Below are 10,709 nucleotides of genomic sequence, written 5' to 3'. Positions count from 1 at the left end.
AGGAAGAAAACAAACAACAACAACAAGAATGACAACTTCTGATTTCACAACATTTGTGAACATCCTTGGTGCAAATACTTCCACCAGGCAGACTGCAAACTACTAGTGGGACATCACAAGTGCAGACTTGGGAAGAGAGATACTCAGTGGTGCGCTGTTATACTGTAGTATTATTGCCATAGAGATACAATAGATGCAAAGAACCTCGAGAACAAAGATAATAGTATAAGCTAGTGAAATGATTAGGAAGTGATGAATTTTGAATATTCCTTTTTTGTTTTAAATATATATGTAATGTGAGGAATAAATAACACATCACATAGTAGTATGGCCTATGAAATTCCTGACATTTTAACAATAGGCTTTCATGAGTAGGTGCTGATTAGCTGTACCACACCATTGGCTCTTTAGTGCAAGAGCCGTGTTTCACTGGGCCACATATTCCAGTATTTGCACAATAAAACTTAATTACTCCTTTTTAAGTAAACTGTGGTGTACTTCAAAAGAAAAGACTGCTTGACATATTTAAAACATTTATTCAAAATTCATTTACTGACTACACACAATTAGCCAGATATGCTGCTAAGCTAAGAGAGGGTGAAAACATCATAAAGGTAATACTAATCATCAAATATTCTGAGACAAATGATTGAAAAAAATCTGAGCATTTCTCTGTGAGTGCCTTTTGGGTTGTCTACCCATGCTTGCAACTAATCAGAGGAATGGCCAAGACGCTCTCAGCTACTTTCACTCATTCACCTTGCTTAACTTCAAAGAAGATAAAGTAGCGTTTTCCATTTACAGTCCCATTCTTTTCAACTCCCTCCTGGTCTTCATTTTTGGATTCCCTTATACAAACCATTGCTCAGCACAGAGAACCTTAACACAACCAGTCCCACTCCCCCAGGGCAAACTTCAGTGGCATTGCTAGGCCTGGAGTACTGAGCATCTTGCTACTAAAACAACCCAGGGCCAGGAGCCCACACACACACTATCCTGTAACTCCCACCACCTCCCTGCTCTTAGCCCCATTTTATGAGTGAAGAAACTGAGGTTTTGAGACATTGGTTAACTTGCCAAGGGTCATTTCATGAGTAAGACTTAGAGTTGGCAAATCTCTTATTATTTTCCATCACACCCCTTTCCTGCTTCTTCCTTCATATAACACATGGATATCTCAGTACAATTTCTTAAGCATGGCAGGCTGGAGGATTTTTAAAAAATATATTTTTATTGATTTCAGAGAAGAAGGGAGAGGGAGATACAAACATCAATGATGAGAGAGAATCATTGATCGGCTGCCTCCTGCACACCCCTCACTGAAGATCTAGCCCATAGCCCGGGCATGTTCCCTGACCAGGAATGGAACCTTGACTTCCTAGTTCATAGGTCAGTGCTCAACCACTGAGCCATGCTGGCTGGGTTGGAGGATATTTTTAAAACAAGGAAGAAGAGGTAGATGGTATATTATATTTAAACCTGTTTTTCCAATAAATGTTACCTTAACAGTTTTTATTTGACTGTCTTCTCATTTAAACATAACCAAAGGCTGAATAGTGATGCCTTGAATTTTGAGGGCAAGTAACCACAGGATTTGAAATTCCCTTAAAGAGGTGGGTTACAACTCACTGTTGGGCCTGTTAACTGTGAACCAAATGGAAAGTCAACCCTAACAAGATCTTCTTCTCTTTTCACTCTTTATTTTATGTAAATATTTATATAACGGAAGCAAACCATAATTATTATTTACTTCTTGATGCAGAAATCACACTACCTACCAAACCTGTATCACAACGTATAAGAAAAATGTTTCTCTGGGATTTCAGGCTCAAGTTTAAGGATTACAGGTCCATTGTTATAGAGACAGGGCAGATGCTGCTAAGAGTTTTGACTTCAGAAAGCCAGGTTCTTTTTTCCAGGGCCTGCTTAAAACAAAAGACAAGATGTTTAAGAACAAAAGAGAGGGGGAAAGAGAGTAAGATCTTTTTAGCAGTCCATGGTTTGGAAATACATGTCCAACATGATACAAACTCTTTTGAAATAAAACACAGGGGAAAGTTTCATGAAGAAAGCAATAAAGCCAAAATCACACCATCTTGGCCCCAGACTGGCATTCTGATAATACTAAGAGAATTTTCAACTTCTTAGGGGATGTATCCCAAACAATCATGGAGAGAGCAAAAATAATGTGACAAGGACATTTTCAGAAAAAATAAGAGAATAGGAACAGCTAATATACCAGCTGTGGTATGGCTCGCTGAGTGAAGTTTTTTATGAGAGGATTCTAGAAACCTACACTAATGAGAAGGTTTGCTCTTCACCAGGTTTGTATGCAACGTGGCTGTTTACATGGTAGGCTAATTTTATCCAGGTATTAAGAGAAATACAGTGTGACCATGAGAGTGAGTCTGGTTGAAGAGGCAGGTCCCAGCCCACCTGCACCAAGAAACTGCTGGAGGGCTTCTGCTTTCTGGGCAAGGCATTCTGCTCCCAGCCACACAAGAACCTGCATTAGCCACAAGTGGAGATGGCATCAGACCTACATTCAAAGGAGGAACTTTGGTTAGTTTTTGTCTAGTTTGTATTCTAAAGGGCAGGAGGCTTTCTGTTATGGACCCAAGAAAAGGAAAAGTAGGGATGATAAGAAATGCAGAAGCGGTTTTACATTTCCAATAGAAATCCATGAGAGAAAAAAGGAAGTCAAGCATATTTAGAAATATATATTTAAAAATAAAATCATTTTTCATTCTTGATATATTCTTCCCTTTCATGAGACAAAATGGTCATTTTTTCCCCCAAAAACAAATAGAGCCTGAATTTTGCAGACATTTCTATTCATTGGAAAAGGTGCATAATTTTCTGTGATTTTTTTTAGTAAGAATATGATTGTTTAGACAAGTCTAGTTAATGGTGATGAAGCTGATAATAATAATAATAATAATAATAATAATAAATATAGATTATGCAGAATATCCTAGCATTTAATTATCATCATCACCCTACAAGACAGTAGAGAAAATATTGCTATTATAATTTATATTAAGGAAACTGAGTCTCACAAAGATCAATTTCTTTGCTCAAAATATAGTCACAGTAATAAGTCGTGACTATAATTAGAATCTCAGACCTTTCATCTCCAGCTTCAGCTCCAGCTGTCCTCTGCCATACTACATTGCCATTCCTAGACCAGTGACCAAACTTGTTGCAATAGAGTTCATTCTTTTTAAAAAAATTTTCTTTGATTTTTTTATAGAGAAAGAGGAGGGGGATCAATTTGTTGTTCCACTTATTCATGCATTCATTGGTTGATTCTTGTATGTGCCCTGATTGGGAATCAAACCAGAAATTTTGGCATATCCAGAGGACACGCTAACCAACTGAACTTCCTGGCCAGGGCAGGAGGGTTCATTCTTTTTTTAAAATTTTTTATTGAAGGAGGGCTCATTCTTGACCTAGAGGCACGTTGGCAACAGTTTGATAATGCACTTTGTAAAGTAGGCAGAATTACATTAACTGGGTAATCTTTTTTTTCACATCATGAAAAAATAGGGTGGCATGAGGGGTGGACTGGAGGATGATTTTAAAATCCTTTTTCTTACAAGGTCTGAATCAAAAATGGTACATCTGGGATTTTATATAATTATATTCTTATTATGATAAGTAATTTGCATATTGCAGATTATAATGTGCATAATCCTAATTTGTGGTAAATTTAACCTTGGGGAAAATTATATATTAAGGATTGGGAATCACTTGAAAGTCTAACAAGAGAATAATGGTCTAATGAGGGGAAAATGCACATGTAGTCACTACTAAAAGCATATATGCAAGGAATTTGTATGTCATTAAAGTGCCAAAAATATAATGTTAATGACAAAAAAACTCTATCTACATTATGATTCCAATTTTGATTTTAAAAAGACTGCATAGCTGTGTATATGTGAGCGTGTAATTGGAAGAAAATATAATTGAATCCACAGTATGTTAATAGCCTGGCTTTTTTTTCCCTCTATGATGGGACATGGTTGATTTATGGATAATTTAGGGAACTACCCTATCATGGTGGTTGTTCTATGAACTGAACAACTGAATTTGATTTCGAAGTCCATCACTTATTGTGTTCCCATAGGCACCCTTTGTCTTTGCTCTTTCACAGGTAAAATGGGAAAAACATTAAGATCTACCTCCTGGTTGCTGTCCAAATTAAAGGGATTGTATAAGTATACAACCCACAGCACATTCCCTGCACACAGTAACCCCTCAAGTATGGCAGCTGCTAATTGCATTTTCTTCTCTTACTTTTCTAAATCATTTAACTTTTCTAAAAGAATTTGTTTCCTAATCAGAAAATAAAAACAAAAATAGAAAAGCTTTATAAAAATGTACTGGAACTAACTACAGTAAATTTGTAACTAGTGGCTTGGTAGTGGTGGTGGGGGGGGGATGAAAAATGAACTGCAGCTAGTCTACCACATTTTAATCTACTTTAATACTAACAATAATTTGGTAAGGTAAGGTATTTTTCCCCCCTGGTATATATCCTGGCCGCACTTTTCATCATTAGTAAGGGTCAGGAAATGGGATTCCAACCAAGCCTTGCAATTCCAAAACCCAGGTGTGTTCCAAAGTCACTATTTTTCTTACCTCGCCCTCTGGAAAGGATTGTTCCCTGTCTCGGTTTCTGCACCTTCCAAGGTAGTTGAGAGAGAAAAGTAAACATCAGAAACAATTACTGAAAGCATAAAACCTGCATAACGGGAATTCTGAAAAGGTCAAAGTGTCCTGGGGTAGTCAGAACAGGGAGGAGGTGGAAATTGTGTTAGGCCCTGAGGGATCAATATTAATAATATAGTTTAAAGGGATAGGCCCGTAAAGACATTTGACTAAAAAGGCAATAAAGTGGCAGCATTTCCTGCCCTTCATGTCTCCATGGTTTTTTTTTTTTTAATGAGTGGAAAAATTTTTTTAATGTTTCTACAGGATTACCACTACATTTTCTTTCTTGTGTTGCCACGCTCCCAGTGACTTTATTATGGCATTAAAATATTTCCCAGGCATTGCCATTTCTACTCATGACAGAATTTTAAAGGGGGTGGGTATTGGAGTAAATATACAGATAGAGGACCAAGGAACATCTGAAAATGCAGTTCCGGGACTTCCCAGCCTCACAGATATGCACAGCATCTTACAGTACAGAAAACTTGCCCAGAAAAGCCGACAAAATTCTCCTCCCAAAGTAATGTCCAGTCCCATCACTGCATAAAATCCTTTATTGGAGAACATGGTTCAAGAGTTACTGTCATTGCACTCTCGGCCCTTTGCAGCTGAGACACATTGTTTTAATTATAATAGGGAGGGCAATTTAGGACAACCAATGGAAATGTGGATGTCAGTGGATGATAAGTGTAGATTTTAATAGGCATCCATTGATTTTTGAAATCTTGATTCTTTGTTCACTGATCTCAACAGGGTGTGAACCTGCTGGAGACATAGTTGAAGGAAAGTGGTTGGGACTAACCTTTCGAGGACCTCTAAGGTAACTTTTATGCTAAAATTTTATGGTAATAACTACCATTTTCCAAGTATCTTTTATGCTTGGGTTTCTGTTTATTTGTTCAACAGATGATTGTTAGTACTTTTTTTTTTTTTTGCCAGGCAAGGGGGGTTATAATGGTGAACAAGAACAAATACTCCCTGCCCTTAAGTGGCTCATAATCTGGTAGGGAAACAGTCAATCAAATGCAGTCTGTGTTAAGTGTCAGACCTCTAAGGTAGCTGAAGAACACATAGAAAGAGTTTGGCCTACTCAGCAAGATCAAGGGTGGTTTCCACAAGGAAGTGATGACTGAGCTGAAGATGTAATGAAGGAACAGGCATTAAAGAGATAACACAGTGTGATGGAGCGTGGCAAGAACGAGCATCTCGGGCTTCCAAGGAGGCCAGTCTGGCTAGTGCAGAGGAAGGAAGGAGCCGGATATGTTATAAAAATCCGTGACCACAGATTCTTACTCCGCTCTGTGAGTTAGACAATCTCCTCTTTTTGCAGAATAGGAAATGAAGCTCAGAGAAAGTGAGGACAAGGCCTAAGGTCACACAGCTGGAAGGCACCAGAGGTAGGCTTGGAGAAAGATCAGTCCACTTCTAGAGCCTGGATTCTCCCTTGATTCTCCCAATGAGTCACAATCTGGCAGTGACACACTGTCCCGTAGATGTTCTCTTCAGATGACCCATTAAGGACAACTTTCTGGTTCTAACTCATTGCCTCACTGCAAACTACCACTCCCACCCTCAGGAAGAACTCTGCGGTCTTCTCCCAGGTAAGAGACACGACTACTTCACCCACCATGTTTGAGTCTGTGTTTCAGAAATACTTACTTATCAGTTTCCTAATCAGAGCTCCCGTGGATGACTGTGATGACATTTTTTTTTCAGGAAATAAAGTTATAGCGTTTCATTCACAAAAAATAAAAATAAAAAAAATTCTTGTTTATTAAACAACAGCAGCAACCTTGGTTGTTAGTTATATACCAAGCACTCTGCTATGGCATGTGACATATATTATCTCACGGCAACCTCAGAAGGCCGCCAGTGAGGTAGAGATGTATTATCATTCCCTCTTTACAAAGGAGGAAATTGAGGTTTACCGAGTTTCAGTGACTTGCCTTGGGTCCCACAAGTTCATAAATGACAGAGTTGAGGTTTGAATCTAGGAGACCTGTCTGACTCAAAGCCATTTTTTAAACTTAATGTTTCAAAAGTTCAGCATTTAAAAGAAAATTTGTGTTGTAAGATAATTAATGACATGAAAATCCCTTAAAAAGTTGCATGCCAGGATGCACTGCAATTCAACCATGATTCTGTTGTTAAACAAGGAAGAAATTGCCTTAAAAAGATTTTCTGTGGCTCTGCCACCAATTATGGAAATAAGTGGTGTCCTAAATTAAGGTGTGGTGTCAACTTTAAGATATAGGATTGTTCTTTTAACATAAATGTTTCATTTCCCAAAGGTGAAGGATACATATATGTTTTCGCAATGTGTGTGTGTGTGTGTATGGGGGGGGGGGGTGAAAGGTGGGATGAGAAAGAGTTAAAGAATCATTTTGCCTTGGTAATCTTTCAAAAATGACATGGTGGTTTTCAGAGTTCATACTAAGCCAGCGGGAGTGTGGGGGAGAACACTGCTGAGACACAGCCATGGAACGGGAGGCCGAGTCTCCTCAGTTCCTTATTCCGTCCTTTCTGAAGAAGAAAGGTTTTCCTTCACAGGGCATTTCTGTCAAGATTCTAAAACCTCTCCTACGAGCCTCTCGGATCAACCTCGTCAAGTCTCACTTGTTGAAATGAGTGGGATTTGAAAACTTCTGAGTGTGCTATTACATTTTCCATTTACGTTCAGGGAACATGTCTGTATGAAAATGAGGCGAGGAGTTGTGGAGAGTTGGGGGAATTTGAGGCAGAGACAGCTCTAAATGAGTGGTACCAACTAGATTGATTGTTTCAGATGGTGGAGGACAGTGGTCTTCATGGAGGATAAGGTAAGGGGTTAGGGAGAAAACATTTTATTACACTTTTTACTTTTATTGCCCTAATTAGACAACTTGTTTCATCAAATGGTAGAATTTGAATAAAAGAGGTCAACATTCTTTGCTCCCAAACTCTTATTATACAAGTTGAAAGTTAACTATTTATCCTCATTGAAATAACAATAAAATGTTTTCTTATTTATTTGTATACTTGTTTTATAAGATGGCATGATTTTCTTTATTAATGACCCCAACCATATTTCTTTAGATCTAGGAGTTTTGAACTCAAATGCTTAGGAGAAAACAAGTTAAGCTTGCATTATCCTGCAACTCATTACTGGTGACATAATGTAAAGCAAAACAGCTTGGAAGAAGAGTGGAAAGGAAGGGGGATGGGGGGAGGGAAGATAGAAAAGAAATCAAGTGGACTAAGTGGATTTCTTCTCTTCGTTCTTTCTTTTTTTTTTAATTCTTGGAAACTAGAAGTCCTTGCAAGCACAGCTCGTTTCTGCAGATTATTTTCCAAATGTGTACAGAATGGAACCAAAATGGAGACTCCCTTAAGAATGTGCAGAGATGCAACATTAAAAGCTACGAGTATCCAATAGCAAGTGTTCCAACCTTCAGTTGCCAGCTGCGTCCTCTTCCGGTTCCCAGGAGTTGGCAGATGAAAAGGTCTTCCCCATGATTGTTTCCATTTCTTTCTTCTCATCATCTGGATGTGCAAAGTTCAGCACCATGAGGACTTCGGATGCTTTGGCTGCAGGCGTGTGTGAATATTGGTCTTAGCCCACTTGATGTGCAAGTGGTCCTGGAACATGTAGATCAGGCGGATGGTGTTATCTTCAACAATGGCCTTGGTGTGGCCAGGGAACAGCACGAAGGTAATATAGCCAATGTTGTCACCCTCCACAGCACCCATGTCTTCCAGCTCCAGAGGCGGTTCCCTGTGGCTGTGGGGCTGGCTCTGTGCCTTCTCTGAACTCCTGCATGAACACCTTTCCAATGACCACACTGTCTTCATCCTTAAACACTGTGCTGAAGATTATTGTGGCTCTGTCCTTTTAAGACTCAACATACATGGTCTCATCATCCCTACCATGGACCACTGCCCTGTTCTCCTTCCTTGCCCTCTTCTCGGAACTGGAAGTATTTCTCAAAGACAGAGGCAAAACAATCTCATTTCGACATGCCAGCCTGCCGCACAATGGAATCCTTGGGTTCAGGCAGATTGTCAAGGTAGTATAGCAAAGAGACGTTGATCCTGATTCTGGATTTACCAAGAAACTTCTGTACATCCTCTTAGTAACTCATCAGCACCATGTGCCTGAAGTTCCTTGTAGAATTTCAAAGAAATGCTGACCATCACTTCTGTTTTGTCTGCATTAGGATATGAAATATAATAGGGGAGCCCAGCAAAATCTGAAAATGTTACTTCTACTGCTTCTGGTTTTGTTTCTGGCAACTGTTGTACTCAAACTTGAACTTGAGGGTCTCCTCCAAGATGCTGCAGTTCACCTCCTGTAGGATCATGGGCAGCTGACCCCAGAAGCCAGAATCTACCTGCCAGCAGCCTCTGCCACCAGGCCTGGTTCCTGCCCAATCCCTGCTCTAGCCCTCCTTTTTCTTTTCTTTTTTTTAGAACAAAGAGATATCATGAAAAATTTAATATTTCTATTCATTTCTCAACTTCCAGAATATTCATTTAATATTTGTGTTCAATTTGAGAAAGCATAACCTTAAACCTAACCTTGATTATATTTTATTTTTAACCCAAACTCTATATAATAGAGAGTGGTGGGCAAGATAGTGACCAGATATTTTTTAGTGGAAGCAGGAATCATTTATTGATGTAGGAAACTCACATGACTGTCAACTTCTATTTCCCTAATTCTCAGTATTTTCTTCCTCTCGGTACAAGTACACATCTTTTTAAGTTTCCCAACAAACTTAGATATTTTTCAAAATTTTTAATTTGGAAAAGATGCTTCTTAAATAAACAGCAAATTTCTTTTTCATTGATTGAGACCAAATTTGTTCTTCTAGTAGCCAGTAGAAGGAGCTGTTGGCATTTGATTTGACATTATAGCTCGACCTGGAAGTTCCCTTCTTAATTAATTCAATGTTTGAAATCAAACCACCGTTTAAATGTAATGATATTAATATGCAAGGATAGACGTGTAAACGTGGAGATTTTCCATTCCCATTAAACTTTCTACACAACCACAGATTTCTGGTTCTTCTGTGGGCCTCTTTTAGAGAGCGTATGTTATAGAAATGTTGGCTGCTATAAATTAAAGCTGCTCAGGACTGAGTTCATGCACCTAGGCAATGATTCAACATTTGTAAGACGGGTTGTAAGTCAAGAAAGAAAGCAATTTCTTCCTCCTGCTCTTAAAAAGAGAAAGAAATGGAAAGGAAAGCAAAAAAAAAGAGAAGATATTTGACTTAGCATAAACTTGGAGTTTTCAAAGAAAAATTATATATGCTAGGTTTATAATAAATTGAAGCATATTTAACCTAGGGGGAGGAAATCTCTGTAGTTAAGATTTTGGGTATATTTGATGCTGTCCTTGTGAAAAAATGTAGTATATTCATTTTTCTTATATGCCCCCAAATTCATTATTTTAGCTGTGGGTTTTTAAGAACTTGTTTCACAGTCTAGTATTTAAAAGGTACTCTTCCTCTTTGTACTTTAATTTTAGCTAAAAGAGATTACTACCTCACTAAATATTATCTTTACTTCAGTAGACACTAATAGGCAATGTGCATACGAATAGTGGTTGCAACAATCTGCAAATACCCGGACAGAGAGCTGGGTAAGTGATTACTCTGATAGTACCACTTCCCCATGGGTCCCTGAAAACCCACTTATCTACTCTCTAGGTCAGAGGAAAGTTGAAGAGAGGTACAAGTAACCATTTTGATTCATCTGAAAATTATCTCCTAATTAGAACATAAAAATAAACACCTACACATTTAAACCAATGATATTAAAGACATGAAATCTCACGGAAGTTGAAATGGAAAGTCACTTGGCAAGATAAAGAAGAAAGCAATGGTCTCCCCTGCTATGCATTGACAAATGATCCTCAAACACAGCACCCAATCAATCATTACCTATAGATTTAGGGTGTCTTCTAAAAGAAATCATAAGGAGGTCATAACGAAAGGCTGCTTCCTTGG

General features: G+C 38.4%; 1 pseudogene; it reads right to left on the bottom strand.

Moving 5' to 3' along the window:
- Window positions 1-8,146: 8,146 nt before the first annotated feature.
- On the bottom strand, window positions 8,147-9,056 carry LOC102429705 (annotated as a pseudogene).
- Window positions 9,057-10,709: the final 1,653 nt, after the last annotated feature.

The sequence above is a fragment of the Myotis lucifugus genome, unplaced genomic scaffold (genome assembly GCF_000147115.1).
Source record: "Myotis lucifugus unplaced genomic scaffold, Myoluc2.0 scaffold_79, whole genome shotgun sequence".
Taxonomy (NCBI): Eukaryota; Metazoa; Chordata; class Mammalia; order Chiroptera; family Vespertilionidae; genus Myotis; species Myotis lucifugus.
Note: the sequence above shows the minus strand (reverse complement) of the source record. Positions and strands in the feature narration are given on the sequence as shown.